The following is a 21,262-nucleotide window of genomic DNA, read 5'->3' on the forward strand; positions in this document are numbered from 1 at the left end:
CCCAAGGTCAAAGGACCTTCCCATGGTCCACCCCTCACGCGCTCCGATTCCTGTGGTGGGCAGAACAGGAAAATTCCAGTCACCATTTTGTATCCCATAGGCAATGCTGCTCCCAGACTGGAGAGAGTTCTCTTCTTAGAAGTCATAGAATCCCTACAGTGCAGAAGGAGGCCATTCAGCCCATTGAGTCTGCACTGACCACAATCCCACCCTGGCCCTATTCCCATAACCCTCATTTACCCTGCTAATCCCCCTGACACTAGGGGCAATTTAGCACGGCCTGTCAACATAACGCGCATATCTTTCGGCCTTTGGGAGGAAACCGGAGCACCCAGAGCAAACTCATGCAGACACGGGGAGAATGTGCAAACTCCACACAGACGATCACCCAAGGCTGGAATTGAACCTGGAACCCTGGCACTGTCAGGCAGCAATGCTAACCACTGTGCCACTATGCCACCCAGTTAATCAATAACTTCCCGAGCTAATATTCTGTGACGAGTGGAGGTACATTAAAACAAAATGAAAAAGAGGAATTTTCTTCCTATTTTTGTCAACAAGTTTTTATTTCTCTCCTCGGTTGAGAAAATTGCTGCGCCATTTTCAACGGTTATGCCTCATCATTACAATGATTATGGTCAACATCGATAAGACCTTTTAGATTGTTATAACTTTTGTCTTGTGTTGTAAGACAAATTTTGATGGTTCCATAAACCAGAAACAAGAATAATATTTTAAATTAACTGAAAAGACATTCCAAAGATGTGCAGGTTGGGTTGATTGACCATAGGAAAATTGCCCCTTAGTGATATATAGGTTATATCATGCAATCATAGAACTTCTATAATGCAGAAAGTGGCCATTCTGCCCATCGAACCTGCACTGACAACAATTCTACCCAGGCCTTATTCCATAAACCCACATATTTGTCCCACAATAGCACAGTGGTTAGCACTGATGCTTCACAGCTCCAGGGACCTGGGTTCAATTCCTGGCTTGGGACACTGTCTTTGTGTGGAGTTTGCAAATTCTCCTCGTATCTCTGTGGGTTTCCTTCAGGTGCTCCGGTTTCCTCCAACAATCCAAAGATGTGCAGATTAGGTTGATTAGCCATGCTTATATTGCCCCTTAGTGTCCCGAGTTGTGTAGGTTAGAGGGATTAGTGGGTAAAATATGTAGGGATATGTGGGTAAGGCCTGGGTGGGATTGTGGTCTTGATGGTCTGAATAGCCTCTTTCTGTACTGTATGATTTCTATGATTCTTTTCTGTGATTCACTAATCCCTCTAACCAAAGAACAAAGAAAATTACAGCAATGGAACAGGACTTTCAGCCTTCCAAGCCTGCACCGACCATGCTGCCTGACTTAGAACATAAGAACATAAGAACATAAGAAATAGGAGCAGGAGTAGGCCATCCAGCCCTTCGAGCCTGCCCCGCCATTCAATAAGATCATGGCTGATCTGTCGTGGCTCAGTTCCACATTCCCGCCCTCTCCCCATAACCCTTAATCCCCTCGCTTATCAAAAACCCATCAACCTGCGTCTTAAAAATATTTAGCGAGGCAGCCTCCACCACTTCAACGGGCAGAGAATTCCAGAGATTCACCACCCTTTGAGTGAAGAAGTTCCTCCTCAACTCCGTTCTAAACCGCCCCCCCCTTTATCTTGAGGCTGTGCCCCCTAGTCCTACTGTCCTTTCTGAGCGGGAAGAGCCTCTCCACCTCTATCCTATCCATCCCATTCATCATCTTATATGTCTCAATGAGATCTCCCCTCATTCTTCTAAACTCTAACAAGTACAAGCCCAGTTTATTCAGCCTCTCCTCATAGCTCAACCCCCTCAACTCCGGCATCAGCCTAGTAAACCTCCTCTGCACTCCCTCCAAGGCCAAAATATCCTTGCGTAAGTACGGCGATCAAAACTGCACACAGTACTCCAGCTGCGGCCTCACCAATGCCCTATACAGCCGCAGCAAAACCTCCCTACTTTTATATTCAATCCCCCTCGCTATGAAGGCCAGCATCCCATTCGCCTTCCTGACCACCTGCTGCACCTGCAAGCTGGGTTTTTGCGACTCATGCACAAGGACCCTGAGGTCCCTCTGCACCGTCGCCTGCTGCAGTTTTTCGCCCCGTAAGTAGTAGTCCTTCCTACCATTATTCCTACCAAAGTGGACCACCTCACACTTGCCAACATTAAATTCCACTTGCCATTTCCCGGCCCATTCGCCCAGCCTGTCTAGATCCTTCTGCAGACTCTCCATGCCCTCCGCGCAATTTGCTGTTCCACCAATCTTGGTGTCATCAGCAAATTTCGACACCCTACACTCGGTTCCCTCCTCCAGATCATCTGCTTCCACTACCTCCCCTGGCAGCGAATTCCGGGCACCCACCACCATCTGTGTAAACAGTCTGCCTCGTACATCTCCTTTAAACCTTCCCCCTCGCATTTTAAACCTATGCCCCCTAATAATTGACTCTTCCACCCTGGGAAAAAGCTTCTGACTTTCCACTCTGTCCATGCCTCTCATAATCTTATAGACTTCTATCAGGTCACCCCTCAACCTCCATCGTTCCAGTGAGAACAAACCAAGTTTCTCCAACTTCTCTTCATAACTAATGCCCTCCGTACCAGGCGACATCCTGCTAAATCTTTTCTGTACCCTCCACATCTTTCTGGTAATGTGGCAACTAGAATTGAACATTATATTCTCACTGAGGCCTAACTAAGGTTCTATAAAGCTGCAACGTGACTTGCCAATTTTTAAACTCAGTGCCCGGCCAATGAAGGCAAGCATGCCGTATGCCTTCTTGACTACCTTCTCCACCTGCACTGCCACTTTCAGTGACCTGTGTACATGTATACCCAGATCCCTTTGCCTATCAATACCCTTAAGGGTTCTGACATCTACTATATATTTCTTATCTGTATTAGACCTTCCAAAATACATTACCTCACGTTTGTCTGGATTAAACTCCATCTGCCATTTCTCCACCCAAGTATCCAACCAATCTATACCCTGTTGTTTCCTCTGATGGTCCTCATCACTATCCACAAATCCACCAACCTTTGTGTTGTCCGCAAACTTATTAATCAAACCAGTTATGTGTTCCTCCAAATTATTTATATATATTACAAACAGCAAAGGTCCCAGCACTGATCCCTGAGGAATGCCACTTGTCGCAGCCTTCCATTCAGAAACACACCCTTCTCTGCTACCTCTGTCTTCTATGACCATGATGTGGAGATGCCGGCGTTGGACTGGGGTAAACACAGTAAGTCTCACAACACCAGATTAAAGTCCGAGTAAATGCCACAAGCTTTCGGAACACGCTGTTCACTCGTCAGGTGAATGGAGAGTTCTGTTCAGAAACAGGGCATATAAAGGCACACACAGTTTACAGAATACTGATCAGAATGCGAGTCTTTACAAACATTAAGGGCCGAAGGGCCTGTACTGTGCTGTAATATTCTATGTTCTCTGTTCTATGATTCTATAAAGTTGACGTGGAAATTTAAATTGAAGCAATTGGCCATGTAACGTACATTTGTGTTGCAACCTGACCACATATCTACATATTTATATATATGGAGTAAATTTTTCTATGGCCTCACTGATGCTGACTCCCTGTGGCACAGTCGGGGAATGACACAAAACGCCACGTACGTTGACAAGACCAAAACACCCCACTGCTGTCCAATGGCTAGCCTCTCTCCTATTGGAAAGCATAATAGGCGGGATTTTCTGGTTGCACTCATCCCAGGGCTGGAAATTCCCACCCGAGGTCAATTAGTCTTTGCACAGTCAATGTCCTACCCACTACGATTCCCCTCGCAGGCAGGATGGAGTGGAAAATTCTGCCCTTGGTGTGTTACATTTGCATTACAACAAATAAGGGCTGATTTTATCAATGAATGCTACAGGTGCCGCACTTTGTACAGCAGGAGCACAGACTGAGAAATCAGAGTGTAGGTCAACACCATCCTGCACTATTTTCATCAGTGATTCGATGGAAACTCAAACAGAACAAGCTTAACTCCATCATCAAATCCACCATTAAAAGCTCTGCATTGAGAGCACTCATGTGTCAATTCTACCCCGTTCCAAACAAGGCACTTCTAAAAATTCTTCACCTCATTGCGTTTACGCAGCAAGGTTTTGCATTCGGTTTTCCATTTCAGCAGTTCTGAGCGTCATCAGTACAACACGGGACAGCAATGGACGTTACCAGCATGGCTGCCAGGGTTACGTCGCTGTTAATTGTGGCTTGAACAATGGCACAGTGGTTAGCATTGCTCCCTCACAGCGCTAGGGACCTGGGTTTGATTCCGGCCTCAGAAGACTGTCTGTGTGGAGTTTGCATGGGCTCCCCGTGTCTGCGTGGGTTTCCTCCGGGTGCTCCAGCTTCCTCCCATAGTCCAAAGATGTGCATGCTAGGTTGATTAGCCATGCTAAATTGCCCCTTACTATCAGGGGGATGCAGGGTAAATGCATGGGGTTATGGGGATAGGGCCTGAGTAAAGTGCTTGTCTTTGCGGGTTTGATGGGACTAATGGCATCCTTCTGTATTGTAGGGATTCTATGTTCACAGCACATCACAGTTTCACAAAGCCCAGTTATCAGAGCAGACGTGAAGCATACTGGCTTTACTCCAGCTGTTCTCTTCCAGAACACATCAGAAAGCCGCCATTCAGATCGAAGTGAACCACCATCTTCTAACATCCTGACTGACACATTTCACCTTGTGGCAAGTACCCCAATTAATAATAATTCTTCACAAGAGGTTTCATGAACAATATCCTTCAGCGAGTGACATGCCCAAAGTCTGTGTGATGTACTTCATTACGTTATCCGCGTCAAAAATTTGCTATTTAAGATTTTGTATTTTCATAGAATCTACAGTGCAGAAGGGGGCCATTCGCCCCATCAAGTCTGCACCAACCAATCCCACCCAGGCCCTATCCTCATAACCTGATGCATTTACCCTAGCTAGATCCCCTAACACTAAGGAGCAACTTAACATGGCCAATTCATCTAACCCGCACATCTTTGGACTGTGGGACGAAACTAGAGACCCAGAGAAAACCCACGCAGACACTAGGAGAACGTGCAGACTCCACATGGTCAGTTGACCCAAATTGGGAATTGAAGCCAGGTCCCTGGCGCTATGAGGCAGCAGTGCTAACCACTGTGCCACCGCTAAATGTCTGATGGTTATAATCAGAAGGAACCATTTTTTTCATGGATTTCCACAGTTGGCTGCAATTTATTTGTTCCTTCTAAGAACTGGGAGTAGCTGATCTATTGAAGTGGCCACAGTTTGATTGAAGACAATCCATCAACTTAATGTTTCTCTTCTTCACGTAATCCTCCTGATCAGAATCTGTCCATGCAGACAAGGGGAGAAGGTGCCAAAATTGCAGAGACTCTGCAGACAGTGACCCAAGCTGGGAATTGAACCCAGGTCCTTGGCGCTGTGAAACAGCAGTGCTAACCACTATGCCACCATGCTGCTCCATTTTTCTTGATAAATCAACAGATGAAGAGGAAAGAAACCGGGCAACAAAAGAGAAGGTGCAGAGATAACAACACAGCGTCCAATAAAAATCCATCACCATTTTGGAATGTTGAAGTAACTGCTTTCGAAAATATTTGTATCAGATGCTGCTGATTTATAACTTGGTAAAGATAGCACTAGGAATTCACTGTTTCCATATTTCGTCAAATACACTTTGATTTAGGGCAGTTCAAAGAAAAAACTCAAGACCAAAAATAGTAAATCTTCAGAGAGGAATATCTTGGTACAATCTCAATCAGGAACCTTGCAGATGGAATAGTTTGTTCGTGGGCCAACTTGAATTTTTTTAAAAAGCCACTTATACCAGTGAGGGCTTTATCAGTAAAGATTGAAATATAATATAAATTTGGTTGTAAATGCAATTTATCTTTAAAAGGTTTCAGTGTGGATTTGAGTACTTGCATTTGACCACATTTGATTTGATTCAGGATACGGTGAAAAGTATTGTTTCTTGCGCGCTTTTCAGACAAAGCATAGCGTTCGTGGTGTACATAGGGGAGAAGGAAAGGAGAGACTGCAGAATGTATTTTTTTATACATTCGTGGGACATGGGCATCACTGGGTGGACAGCATTTATTGCCCATCCCTAGTTGCCCCTGGAGGGCATTTGATAATCAACCACATTGCTGTGACTCTGGAGTCACATGTAGGCCAGACCAGGTAAGGACAGCTGATTTCCTTCGCTGAAGGACATTAGCGAAGCAGATGGGTTTTTCCAACAATTGACAATGGCTTCAGCATTATCAGTAATTCCAGATTTTATTAATATCAAATTCAAATTCCGTTATCTGTCATAGCAGGATTCTAAACTCGGGTTCCCAGAGCATTAGCTGAGTTTCTGGATTAATAGCCTAGTAATAATGCCACTAGACCATCATTTCCCCACAGTCATAGCTAGGGTGTTACAGTCAAATCTAGGGTGTAGAGAAAGATCAGCTTAAGATATGACAGGTCCATTCAAAGGTCTGATGGCAGCAGGGAAGAAGCAAGTTGACTCAAGTCAATTGTTCTGAATCGACAAGTGACTTTAAATAGAGAATGAGCATGCTCATGTATAATTTTCAAGGAGACATTCTCAGGACGATTTATTGGTTGTGATATTGGGTGGGTGTCAGTGCAAAGTAAGCTCTGAAGTGAAATAATAGTGGCTATAGCACTTCCACCCACCTCTCAGGCTGAGTCAGCTTTCTTATTGCCAACTTAGACTGTGCAGGTCCACTCCAGGTCCTCTCGTAATCAGTCCCAGATGAACAGTGATAACCGTTCAACTTCCAGACAAAGCGCATTTCACCATTTTTGCTGGTGCAGTTTTTGAGGAAGTGAATGTGCTGTGGGCTCAGCTAGCTTTTTTACCTGTGCGAGGGAGTAGTGCTGGACCCTGACAAGAAAGTTTATTTATTAGTGTCACAAACAGGCTTACAGTAACACTGCAAAGACATTACTGTGAAAATTCCCAAGTCGCCACACGCTGGGATCTGTTCGGGTACAGTGAGGGAGGATTTAGCGTGGACAATGCACCTAACCAGCATGTCCTCGGACTGTGGAAGGAAACCAGAGCACTCGGAGGAAACCCATGCAGGGATGGGGAGAACGTGCAGACTCTGTGTAAACAGTGACCCAAGCCGAGAATCAAACCCGGCTCCCTGGCACTGTGAGGCAGCAGTGCTAATCTCTGTGCCACAGACTCTGCCAATCATGAGTGCACAGAAGTTTTCCCCCTTGTCAGAAGAAAGCCTGCTTCAGTAATACAGCCTACAGAAAATTATCCCCCATAATTTACTGTACCGAGAATACAAAGAGGCTGCTGTACGGTATACTAAAGAATCAAGACAGAAACAATTGACAAAATTACCTTTTCACTCCAAAGACCTTTCTTTTCATCCAATTTGATTCCTGACCTCAGCTGCCAAAATGTTTCCTGCACATTCTACATTCCTGATCTCCCGCATCCGCAGTATTCCGTTTTAGTAACAATAAATAACTTGACGAAGAAACACTGAGGAAATTGCTTAGCTCGGTACGGACAGGACAAGGTGCGTTATGTAACCAACAGGCCTGAGCAAATATATGCATTATATTAGATAAGGAGGAGGCCTCTGGTCATTCACACCGGCCGGATTCTCCAGTCCCACTGGCAGCGCACGTCCTCCCCCAGGTTTCACGCAGCATGGGGTGACATCAGTGGGAAATCCCATTGACCGTGGCACAAGCAGAGAATCCTGCCACCAGCGATCAGTGCACCATCTCCCGCTGCCGAGAAAAACGCGGTTTGGAAACCGGAGCGTTCCTGCCTTAATATTACAACATAGCAAAAGTCCATTCAGCCAGTCGGAACTGTCCTGGGTATTTTCTTCTCATTTTCTTGGTGCAAGGGCTTTAGTCTGCAGTGTGGCAATCACAATTTGATGGAGTAAGTGGGAATGCTCTTGAATGGAAGATAAATTCTGTATAACTGTCATAATCTGATTTTTTAAAACCCCTTGCTGTTTAAATTTTTAAAAAAAGAATGCTGCTGTTTTTAAAAAAGATTTTTTAAAAATCTCTTCTTTGATTGACAGCCATCTGTTAGTGGTTAGGAAAACAATAATATAATCTGGTTATGCAGTTTCAGTGGAGTTCCTTTCCCCAGTGATATGAATGTGTCATTATGACTGTTTGGCTGAGTTTCAAAAGCTACAACAAACTTAGCAAGGTGTTCTGCGTTCACCATTTGATTGAGAGTTTAAAGAGTCTATTAAAGGATTAGTTGTCCTTGATGTGGAGTCTGAATAAAGCTTGTTTTTTTTATTAGAGATGAATGACTTAAGGAGATTTGAATAATGAGTGGGTTCTATGAATAAGAGTTTGTCACCATCAGCATTGTAAGAATGGGGGCTGTATTGGATTATTAAAACTTCATTTTTTGTTGTTCTCCACATGGTTCCTGAGATCTGCAAATGGTGGATATTGGATGAATGGCTTTGGAGGGACCATGGAGGATATGAGTGTGGTGAGAGTGGATTGGGGGTATTGAGTTGACATAAACAAAGAACAGTACAGCACAGGAACAGGCCCTTCAGCCCTCCAAGTCTGTGCCTGTCATGCTGTCTGTCAAAATTAAAACCGTAAATTGCTAGGAAGGATAGAAGGGGCCAGAGTGAGGGGGCCATAAGTTGGTATTGGGGTATGAGGGTGAAATGAGGGATGGGTGGGACATGGGTTAGCATTGAACTGGCATGGGGAATGGGGTGCCATGGAGAGTATGTATGTGAGGGTAGGAGTTAAGGGAGTATGGTATGAGGGAATATGAAGCTGAGGGAGTATGGAGGTGAGGGCTAGAGGCCCGAACAGTTTTGAAAACAACTGGAGCAAAGTTGCAGACAATCAGGGAAGGTCTTCTAACCGGGTAGATTTGGCACTTGCACCCCCATGTGGCATCCTGGAATCTCTTTAAGGGGTCAGTGTGACTGACTCCATCCCACTCCCACTCCCCAGAGCGAAGAGCCACACGATTCAGAGCGCTTTTTATTGAGGCAGCACAGAAGGTACCCTGACTTGAGCGATCCACTTCAGCAGCAAGAAATGAGGCCCTGAGTTCAAATCGTAGAGTCATAGAATGATAGAGTTCCTGCAGTGCAGAATGAGGCCATTTGTCATATCCAGACTGCGCTGACAACAGTCCCACCCAGGCCCTATCCCCACAACTCCACATATTTATCCTGCTAACCCCTGACACAAAGAGGTAATTTATCGTGGCCGATAAACCTAACCCGTACAATGGGCCTGTTGATTTCAGGCCTCCCTCCTTGCCCCCTTTCGCTTTGCAGCAAAAGTCTGATCTGTCGGAAATGGGGGCGAGGCTTCCGTTTCCAGGAAGTCCCGTCCCCATGTGTCCTTCCCGTAAAATCTGGCTCCTAACTGCAACATATCCCAGTGAGGCGGATGAACAGGGAACTTGAGCTCAATATAAGAGCACGGCTCCCTCGTCGTTCTTTCCTCCTCCCAGGTGCTTGGGACATTAGCAGCCTGAGCTGGGGAAGACTGGCAGCGTGAAGCCCCCAGCAGCAGCCTACCACATTCATGTGCCAACAGTCGGCGAACCACCGCAGACCTGTCAGAATTGCTTTATTAATGGACGTGCCTCAGAGTGCTGGTGCTTGGCAACTCTTCGCCAGGCCCCTGAAATCCCAGTGACAGCCCAGTTTTGTGCAGCTCTGTCATAAATCAATACCCAGAGACATCTGAAAGTCAATAATCCACGTGCGTTGGACAGCAGATGATTAATTCGTACATTTTTGAAAGTATAATAAGATGCACCGAAAAAAAAAATGCTTGAACATTAACCTGCCTGCATTTAGTTTGCTCCTTCCAGCCTGTATGGGCACTCATCAATTAATAACCACTGTTAGTATAATATAAATACATACTTATATTGTTTATAATGTAGAAAATACATATTACATTGTTTCCTCATGTTGGAGTTCTGTCATCTTGGAACACTGCCAACAGTTAGAAACTAACATTTGCATCTGCACTTCCAGACCATAAAAACGGCAACTTAATTCAGGTAGCACAGGATTCTGCATCACTTATATTTCTGAATATGTCACACTATTTGGATTTCAGCACTGGGTACCTCAGGCAATGGGTTTCTGGCACACAGATTCCTTATAAATCTGCTTTCCAAACTCTATAATTTAATTAAATCGGTACTGCAATTATATGTTATACAATCTTTTAATGATTCCTGAGTATTTAAACACTGACAGAATATCCCAAAACTTCCTTTTGAATTCTTTTAACCCAGGGCCGGTGAAGCCACAAGGCAAATTAGTTGGTTGCTTAGTGATAAGTAAACAAACAGGCTTCAGCAGTGGGAATGAAATATACATTCACATGTACTGACATGCATATGTCGCGGCGCAATGGTACGGCGGTCAGTACTGCTGCCTCACAGCGCTAGGGACCCGGATTTAATCCCGGCCTTGGGCACCTTCCTGTGTAGGGCTTCGTCTCACAATCCAAGGGTGTGCAGGTTAAGTGGATTGGTCACGCTAAATTGCCTCTTAGTGTCCAAAGATCATAGATCATAGCGCCCTACAGTGCAGAAAGAGGCCCTTCGGCCCATCGTGTCTGCACCAACCACAATCCCACCCAGGCCCTAGCCCAATATCCCTACATATTTTACCTGCTAATCCCTCTAACCTACACATCTCAGAACACTACGGGGCAATTTTAGCCAATCAACCTAACCCGCACATCTTTGGACGTGTAGGTTGGATGGCTTAGCCATGGTAAATGCATTTATTTTCTAGTCATTCATGGAAATGAGCATCGCTGACTGGCCAGAATTTATTGCCCATCCCTAGTTGCCCTTGAACTGAGTGGTTTTCTAGCCCATTTCAGGAGGCAATTGAGAGTCAACCACATTGCTGTGGCTCTGGAGTCACATATAGGCCAGACCGGGTAAGGACAACAGATTTCCTTCCCTAAAGGGCATTAGTGAACCAAATAGGTTTTTTCTGACAATGGTTTCATGGTCATCAGTAGATTCTTTATTCCAGATACTTTTTTTTTGGATTCAAATTCCACCATCTGCCATGGCAGGATTCGAACCCAATCCCCAGAACATTAGTTGAGCTTCTGGATTAATAGTCTAGTGATAATGCTGCTAGACCATTGCCATCACAATGGGTTACGAAGATAGGGAGTGGTTAAGATGCTCTTTTGGCAAGTCAATGCAGATTCAATGGGCTGAATGGCCTCTTGTGCACTGTAGAGATTCTATGATTCTATGGCATGCATACTGTTTGTGCAGGTTTTACAGGTTTGTACATCACTATTCCAAAACTGCAAACCAATAAATATCAAATAATGTAATTTAACTTTGTCCACTCTATTGTAATAGAAACATAGAAACTAGAAACAGGAAGAGGCCATTCAATCCTTCAAGTCTGCTCAGTCATTCATTATGATAACGACTGATCATCAAATTCAATATGGTGATCCCCTTTTCTTCCCACATCTCTTGGTCCCTTTTGCCCCAGGAGCATGGTAGTACAGTGGCACAGTGGTTAGCACTGCTGTCTCACAGTGCCAGGAATCCGGTTTCAATTCCAGTCTCGGATGGCTGTCCGTGTGGAGTTTGCACATTTCCCCCCCAAGGACTGTGCGGGTTTCCTCTGGGTGCTCCGGTTTCTTCCCACACTCCAAAGATGTGCGAGTTAGGTTGATTGGCCATGGTAAATTGTCCCTTAGTGTCAGGGGGACTAGCAGGATAAATAGATGGGGTTACATGGTTAGATCTGGGTGGGATTGTGTTGCTGATGCAGACTCGACGGACCAAATGGCCTCCTTCTGCACTGTCGATTCTCTGATTCCATGATCCTAATTGCTTCTTGAATTCAGGCAACGCTTTGTCCTCAACTACTTTCTGTGGTAGTGAATTCCACACATTCAACGCCTTCTGGGTAAAGAAATATCTCACCTCAGTTCTTAAAGTTTTACTCCCTATTCTCAAACTATGACCCCCTAGTTCTGAACTCCCCCACCATTAGGAACATTCTTTCTGAATCTACCCTGTCTAACCCTGTTAGAATTTTATAAGTTTCTATGAGACCCTCTTTCACTCTTCTAAACTCTAATGAATATAATCCGAACCGACTCAGTCTCTCCTCATATGAGAGACTTGCTGTCCCAGGAATCAGCTAAATAGAAACATTAAAAACTAGAAGCAAGAAAGATCAGTGATTGTATAAATTGGGTGTAGTATCTTGCAAAGACGGGCGACCACCAAGGAGATTAATGAATGAATGTTTTGTAAGGTAAGTAACTATGTAGAAAGAGTGATACAATGTCTGTCGTACTCCATGACTCCAGACTCCTAACTGGTATGGGAAACCAGCAGTCAGCTCCAAGATCCACCTGACTGGTTAAATGGGTCACGGGACTATCCAAGATCTCACCCCTTAAAGGGGTACACTACCACACTGTGCATAAGATCATCCAGTGGCTGTTGCAGGAACACACATAGTATTAGACGTATTGCAGGCGAGATTTTGCAGCCTTGCTCGAGCGAGACAGGAAACTCCTGCCTGAGATCAACGGACATTTCCATTATCCGCCCGTTGCCCGCTATGATTTTCTGGAGAGCGAGGCAGTAGAATTCCGACGGATGTGTTAGAATCTGCAATCCTCCTAGTACATATCATCTGAAATATGTAGAACAGTCAGTATCAAAGCCTTCTCTTTTCAATGTAAAATAAATCTTTCATTATAACTACAGTAAGAAGTCTCACAACACCAGGTTAAAATCCAACAGGTTTGTTTGGAATCACGAGCTGATGAAGGAGCAGTGTTCCAAAAGCTTGTGATTCCAAGTAAACCTGTTGGACTTTAACCTGGTATTGTGAGACTTCTTACTGTGCCCACCCCAGTCCAACGCTGGCATCTCCACCTCATTATAAATACATAATTGTTATTATACTAATGCATAATATTCATGTTTGAAAGTTAATAGTTGGAGTGCTGAGCACAGAGCTGAAGGTTCACCTCGTGTGCCTAATTCTCTGGCACCAGTCCTGTTTTAACCTCCACTGTCATTTGTCTCATCAAAGTTGACAGAAAGCAATATTAGGAGATAATTGGACAGCTATTTCATAATCCAATATAAGCTTTTCTCAACTTGTAGTTACTTGCCAGTGGAGATAGTTTTTGAAGTACAAATATTCCGACTTACAAGTATTTTAGGTTGTTTTATGGTAACATGAAACAGAATTTTATTGCAGTGTCATCAAGAAATTAAAACAACCAATTATTGTACAGGAAAAACTTGCATATAGTGTCTTTTACATTCTCAGAATCTCTCCGAGTGCATCGGCATCAGATAATTATTTTGCTTTCAAAGGCTGGAATTTTCTGACCATTCACGCCAGTGGGATTTTCCCATCCCGGTGCAATGAATGAAGATTTGGCTGGACGCCAAATTTTCCATCTTCGCTGCAGTGGGAGCACGGCATGAATGGGTGGTAAGATCGCACCCAAAGTGTTTTGTAGGTTAACATGAGAGCCGGACTGTACACATCAAGTTCCCACAAAGACATTAGATTGACCAAATAATTCCTTATGATGGTATTGATTGTAGGACTTAGAGTAACTTAGACAGGCACATGACTGAGTTGGAGATGGGTGGATATAGAAGAACCTTTTAAATAAGGGTCATTAGCACTGGGACGTCCCTGGTAATGTAAATGGGTATAGTATGATAATAATGTTTTTTCTCTTTTCCTTCACAGGTTTTAAGTCGGGCCATCTCGTGTCCAACGAGGGGCATACACGCGATGGGTCGTACTGGGGCTGCTCTTGGTTGTTCGAGATTGGCCTAGTGCTTCATGTCGTTAGTGTGTGCCTAAACTGGACAAGATACTGGGCAAGACGACAGCTCAGTGACTATCGCTGATTGTTGTGCAGACACATGGATTTGGGCCGGTGTCTGTGGGAGTTTGCGCATTCTCCCCGTGTTTGCGTGGGTTTTCTCCGGGTGCTCCGGTTTCCTCCCACACCCCAAAGATGTGCTGTTAGGCTGATTGGCAGGAATAAATTGTCCCTAAATCAGTTTCCCTCAATCTGGATGGCCATAAAACATTAGATAGGGGTCGTGGGTAGACAGGTGGACTGGTGGTGTTGAGATGGCGGCGCGGGCTCGTTGGGCCGAAGGGCCTGTTTCCCGGGCTGATTTTGTTCTTTGTTCTTTGATCTTTGTTTTAGGACGAATGCTGGACAAGACACTTCAACAGTAGAGTGCTGATAAATGTTTAAGTTTATTTGTTTATCAGTGTCACAAGTAGGCTTATATTAACACTGTGATGAAGTTACTGTGAAAATCCCTTAGTCGCTACATTCCTGCGCCTGTTTGGATACAAAGAACAAAGAACAACACAGCACAGGAAACAGGCCCTTCGGCCCAAAGAGCCCACGCCACCATTTTAACAAAGGGAGAATTTACACGGAGGGAGAATTTAGCATGACCAATGCACCTACCCAGCACGTCTTTCAGACAGTGGGAGGAAACCAGAGCACCCGGAGGAAACCCACAAAGACACAGGGAGAGTGTGCAGATTCTGCACAGACAGTGACTCAAGGCGGGAATCAAATCCAGGTCCCTGGCACTGTGAGGCAGCAGCACTACCCACTGTGCCACAATGCCACCCAGCGGACAAGTTTGATTTTTTTCTTTAATCTAGCAGATTCACTCATAACTCCAAAGGCAGCTTCTTCAACACAGGTTTCAAAATAAGCTACCATAACCTATATATATTTCATATTATTGTAAGACAAAGGTTAATCTGTTTAAAATTAACGAGTTAACATTGGCATAAAGTAACCCTTGCTGGGAAGTCTAAATTTGTCAGTAACCATGCCACTTAGAAGCTTTTTAAAAATCAGAGGGAAGGAAAGGTAAATGTTTTGGTGATGCACCTTCCATTCTAAGTTGATAATTTTACCTTAAAACAAGTTGCCAATAATACAGAACACCTTGACTGGGATCTACACCACCCCACCATTCCCCACCCCCATCACTCTTACCCACCCCCCCCATCTGACCGATGGCCACCTCTGCTCAGGAAAACCCATTGGGGTGGGCGGGGGGGGGAGGGGGGCACATAAAATCCTGGCTATCATTGAAACTCTATTGTAACATGGAATTGTATTATAGAATATCACTAAACTGTGCGTCGTTTAATAAGAACATTCTACAAAAATGGAACTGCTGTCCATGCTATACACGTTAACTACTTATACACAGTCAGGACTTAGCAACTACTACTGGAACAAGCCCAGAGAAATCCTGGTGCCATTTATTACATTTTACAGTAACTGTCATGGCAAAATGTGGGCAATCAACCCTCAACCAACGCCATCCAAAAGGAATTATCTGTGTTTCCCCCGAATGCGTCCCTCACTGACATAAACCCACGGCAGGTTTGCGCTGGCATGATCAGCCGGAAGGTTCCGGTCCATGCTTCTCTCTACAGGCGAGATGGAACCATCCAGGGCTCCCAACGCTCCAGGAATGACCGGGAGTCTCCATGAATTGAAGATCTATCTCCAGGACACTGCCGTGTGAAACACTGAAGAAAAATCATTGGGGCAATCGAAAAAGATGATTAATTGGTGTCTTTTTTTTAACCTTTTTCTTCACAAGGTACAAAAATATAGGTGGCAATTCTCCCAAAAGAATTATAATTATCGGATTCACGTGAAAATTGGAGTTAAACCCGCTGCTTTTCCCAGCGGGAGTTTCAAAATGAATCTCCCACACTTGGTATGCTGCAAGAGTGCACTAGTGTGAATCACGCTGAAAATCAGTGAGTGGGGCCTATTCCCATGGAGAGGCCAGCAGCGTAGAGCTGAGTGAACCACTGTGCATGCACTGAACTGTCAGTGCTAAGATCAACATATGCGCAGTGGTCCAGCGCTACCAGCCTCCTGATCACTGACCAGCTCGATTGCTGGCCAGCCCCGCGACCCTGCATTGCTGACTGTGCGATGCCTTCCCCCACTCCGCCCTGCCATGTCTCGATCGCTGGCCCCCGAACATGTCTGCGCTAGCTATTAAGAACATCAGAACATAAGAAATAGGAGCAGGAGTAGGCCATCTAGCCCTTCGAGCCTGCCCCGCCATTCAATAAGATCATGGCTGATCTGTCTTGGCTCAGTTCCACTTTCCCGCCCTCTCCCCTAACCCTTAATCCCCTCGCTTATCAAAAACCCATCAACCCGTGTCTTAAAAATATTTAGCGAGGCAGCCTCCACCACCTCAACGGGCAGAGAATTCCAGAGATTCACCACCCTTTGAGTGAAGAAGTTCCTCCTCAACTCCGTTCTAAACCGCCCCCCTTTTATCTTGAGGCTGTGCCCCCTAGTCCTACTGTCCTTTCTGAGCGGGAAGAGTCTCTCCACCTCTATTGTAAACCCTAGTGTTGGAGTGAAACACTTCTGGCTGGTGGTGGGGGGGTAGCGGCTAACAGGCCCAGAGACATCAGTCCCGGGCCCACTAATGATATTTAAATTGTATTAAAGTGAAGATGTAAATAAATCATGCAGCTCCACGCCAATCCCTGGTTCGGAGCCGGTGACCCCAGAAACCCTGCTACTGGAGACAACATGGAGGCCATGGCGTCCAGCAATGAACCCATCTAAATAAGCTCCACTTGAGCCTCCCAGTCTGCTGCGCTGCTTTGGGAGAATCGCCCCCGTAGTTTATACTTTATTTGAAAGTTTATTTATTAGTCAAAAGTAGGTTTATGTTAACACTGCAATGAAGTGAAAATTCTCTAGTCGCCACATTCCTGAGCCTGTTCAGGAGGGAGAATTTAGCATGGCCAATCCACCTGACCAGCATGTCTTTTGGGAGGAAACCGGAGCGCCCAGAGGAAATCCATGCAAAAACGTTGGGGATGTTTACGTTTGCAGAATTAGGACCTGACCTTCAAAGTGTCAATTTGCCACTTTTCTGACAATTATGGGGCTTGAACCTAAATCAAAAGCAAAATCCAGGGGAAAAATCTTTGGTTTTTGTATTAAATAGGCCTTTAATTTAGAGCCCATTCAACTGAAAGGTGGCTCAAGAGCTTTCATTAGCATCTGGCAGGAAGTCTCCTGTCCAAAACTAGCATCGTAGACAGCATTAGTCATCTGGCACGATAAAAATTGAATTGTCCTTTGTGCACTTTAGGCACCTGACTATAAAAATCCACCTGAGTTTTTTAAAAGGCAGGATTGATGACCAATAGTGGTGCATTCCCTTGCTGCACTATCAGATGAAGATAAGTTGGCTCATGACCAGATCATTTGCATTCAGTTAGATGATGACATTTGCTTGCGTAAGGTCACTCATGTAATTGAGGCCAACATTCGACTTAACCCCTGGAATTAGCCTGATTTGGAAGTAGTCAGCTAACGGATTTTTGTTTTAATGCTTATGTCAGACAGTGTGCACCTGCAGCGCAATGGCACTTGGTCAAAAGGAGAATAAATTAATCGGAGACAGGTGAAATCCGAAAGGTCAGTCCATTAGGCAGGCAATAAAGCTGACCAATTGCTGAAACAGAGATGATCATAAAAGACAATAGAATCCCGACAGTGCAGAAAAAGGCCATTCGGCCCATCGAGTCTGCACTGAATCTCCAAAAGAGAATCTTACCCAGGCCCAACGCCCTATCCTATCCCTGTATCTCACTCAGTTAGCATGGCCAATACACAAAACCTACACGTCTTTTCACACCAAGGAGCAATTTAGCACGGCCAGGCCACCTAACCTTCATATCTTTATCCGCTAAAGGGCAATTTAGCATGCCAAGTCCATCTGACCCGCACATCTTTGGACTGTGGGAGGGAACTGCAGTACCCCAAGGAAACCCGCACAGATGCAAGGAGAACGTGCAAACTTCATACTGACAGTCACCCAAGGCCAGAATCAAACCCAGGGTACTGGCGCTGTGAGGCAGCTGTGCCAACCACTGTACCACCGTGAAGATCTTCAGGAAATAGCAAGTAAAGACAATGGCCGCGATTCTCCCAAAAGTGCTGAATTGGCAGGGAAACTGTTCTGAATCCCAACTGTTTTGTCAGTTCAGCTTCTCAGCTGAGTCTCTGCACTCTGTGCACTGCAGAGGTCCCAGTCGTGAATATCATTAAAAATCCAGTGGGCCTGATTCAAACAGCTCTGGAGCTCTGCGCATGCGCAGTGGCCCCAATCTGTCAGACTCCAGTTTGCTGGCCAGCCCGGGACCCCCTCAGTGCTGCCCCTCCAGCCCAATCACAACCCCCTCAACAATTCCCGGGCCTGCCCTGATCCCCCCCCCCCGACCCGGAGCACCCCAATGCACAGCCCACCCCCTCTCTCCACCCAGCAGTAGCGATCCCCCCAAACCCTCACCTCGGCGGACCCCCTCCACTGACCCCTCCGGGATCAGACCCTCTCCCGGACACAGTTCCCACCAGCAGACCACCCCACCCCCGCTCACAATAGGCCCCACCCCCTTGGTACTGCCCAATGTCCAATTGGGCAGTGCCAAGGTACCCCCTGGGCATGGGCACATTGCTCCTTGGGCAGTGTCAGGTGACACAGGCTGACACCGCCAGGGTGCACATGCCCAGGGAGCACCACCCCCCCAACGCCCAACCCCCTGGAGGCCCCCAGTTGCCCCTCCTTCATTCTGGCAGGGTCTCCTGCTAGTTCCCCGAATATGGGGAGCTAGTGTAAACCCCACTGGAATGAAGTATTCCTGGTGGGGTGGGAGATTCAATCAGGACCTGAAAGTTCCTGATAATGAACTGCTAAACATGTTTAAAATACATTTTTAAAACATTCGAATGACTTACCCGCCTTTTTGCCGGTTTCCAGCGTGGTCTGACTGGCGACTGTTCACCGGCTCTGGGAAATTCGCATGTGTTTCCAGCACATGGTGCAAATCCCAGTACCAGGTTGGCAATATGCATTTCCCACCGCTACCCGCCAGGAAAATTATGAGTCGCAAAGGGAGAATCGTGGCCAGTGTTAATAACCTGTTGCATTGCCATTAAACTATGGAATATTGTTAATGAAATTTATTAATTCCTGCAAAAATATCTGCTTTGTGCTACATAAGATACCAAATTGCCAGTGTTCATCTAATGATAGTTAGAGACAGGATAATGTGTAAGTAAACTATCCAGATGCATTCTGAGTGAGTCTAAGCAGATTAGTATGTGCTGTGTAAGCTATTTCATGATAATATCTTAGTAGATGTTGACAACACCAAAAATTGGTCCATATTTATACAATCAGGGAAATAATAATCTGTTGCATTAAGCAAGGACCCAATGTTAAGTTGAAAGTGATGAGCTATAGTCAATTCAGGTACACAACCTGAATAGTATTTAGATAAAGTGAGGACAAAGAAATGTCATCCCAGATAAACACTGGAACACAAGTTTGATTGTGAACAAATATCAAACAAGAGTTTCTATTTGACTGCACTGAGCAGCAAGAGAACTTTGATGTTGCAGAGGAACTTGTGCTTCATACACTAAACGTAGGAGGGGAGGCCTAGAGGTATTATTGCTAGACTATTAATCCAAAAGCTCAGCTAATGTTCTGGGGGTCTGGGTTCGAATCCTGCCAAGGCAGCTGGTGGAATTTAAATTCAGTAAAAGATATCTGGAATTAAGAATCTACTGTTGACCATGAAAACATTGTCGATTGTTCAGAAAACCCATGTATTGCACTTTAAGGAAAAACTCTACTATCCTTACCTGGTCTGGCCTACATGTGACTCTCGAGCCACAGCAGCGTGGTTGACTCTCAACTGCCCTTGGGCAACTAGAGATGGACAATAAATGCTGGCTCAGCCAGCGATGTCCATCTCCCATGAATGAATGAAAAAAGATAAAGTGACCAAGAGCATCAAATTTTCATTTATATAGTGTCTTTCACATGGTAAAATGTCCAAAGGCACTTCACAGGAATGCACCAGTTAGAAACTGACACTGAGCCATAGAAAGGGACTGTCAAAAACTTGGTCAAAGCGACAGACATTTTAGAAGTTTCCAGAGAAGAGACATCAGTGAGCTAGAGGAATTTAAAGAGAGAATATTGGAGTTTAGGGTCGAAACACTAAAGGTATGGCCACCAATGCAGTGCAATAGAAATCGGGGCGATCCAAAAGATCAAAATTGGAGGAATGCAAAGACCTCAAAAGGTTGCAGGACTGGAGGAGGTTATAAAGATAGAAAGAGAGAAGGCCATGGAGAGATTTGAACACAAATAGAAGATTTTACATCCCAGGTGTTGCCAGACGGGGAAACCCACAAGTTATTGAGTACAGAGATTATGAGTAAATGCCACTTGGGAGGGATATTCTGGCTGCGTTCACCCCAAAACTAGAAAATCCTGCCTGAGGTCAATGGACTTTTGCATAGTCCATCCGTTTCTCCCCCACCCCCACTACAACTCCTATGGCAGGTGGGTTGGAAACATTCTGCCCTTGGTGTGAGTTGAGATATAGGCAACAGAGTTTTGCAACCAGATTAATGATTCTTGTTTATCGGAATATGTCCTGCTTGTTCTGCCTTAGCCCACGTGTACAGTTAAAGATTTGCTTCAGATTGGTTTAAATTGTTTGCAAAGATGGGATGGAATTGTGTTGAAAATTATCCAAGCATGTGAAGCTCGCAGAACTGTTCTTTCTAAAGTCGCGTTTTCTCAAGCAACCACACAACATCCACAAAACAGCCCAGAACCTCCAATCTCCAAGGGCTCATACCCCAGAAGCGTACCAGAAAATGCGCTGCCCTCACTGTCCGTCCCACAAATCCACAATCAGGAGTCCCCGAGCAACAGTGACGTGGGATTTGCCCAGGAAGTTTAAGTTTCCGATGGGAATTTAGCCTGCACTGGGAACCATCCAATAATCCAATCTAAATAAAAGACTTTGGATAGTTCAACTCTCTTAGCAGAATATGTTATCCAGGAAAAGTTGGGACAATTAAGACCACTATAAGTTCCTGGTTAACTATCACGCTGACTAAGTGGAATGTGCATCCTGTGAAACACGGAAAGTCATGGATACATGATGTGCCCTAGACAAACACATCTGTAGGAAATGCCGCCAGTTACAGAAGCTTGAGTTCTGGGTTTCAGAAATTGAACAGGAGTCA

The sequence above is a fragment of the Carcharhinus amblyrhynchos genome, chromosome 10 (genome assembly GCF_965287045.1).
Source record: "Carcharhinus amblyrhynchos chromosome 10, sCarAmb.v2.hapA, whole genome shotgun sequence".
Taxonomy (NCBI): domain Eukaryota; kingdom Metazoa; phylum Chordata; class Chondrichthyes; order Carcharhiniformes; family Carcharhinidae; genus Carcharhinus; species Carcharhinus amblyrhynchos.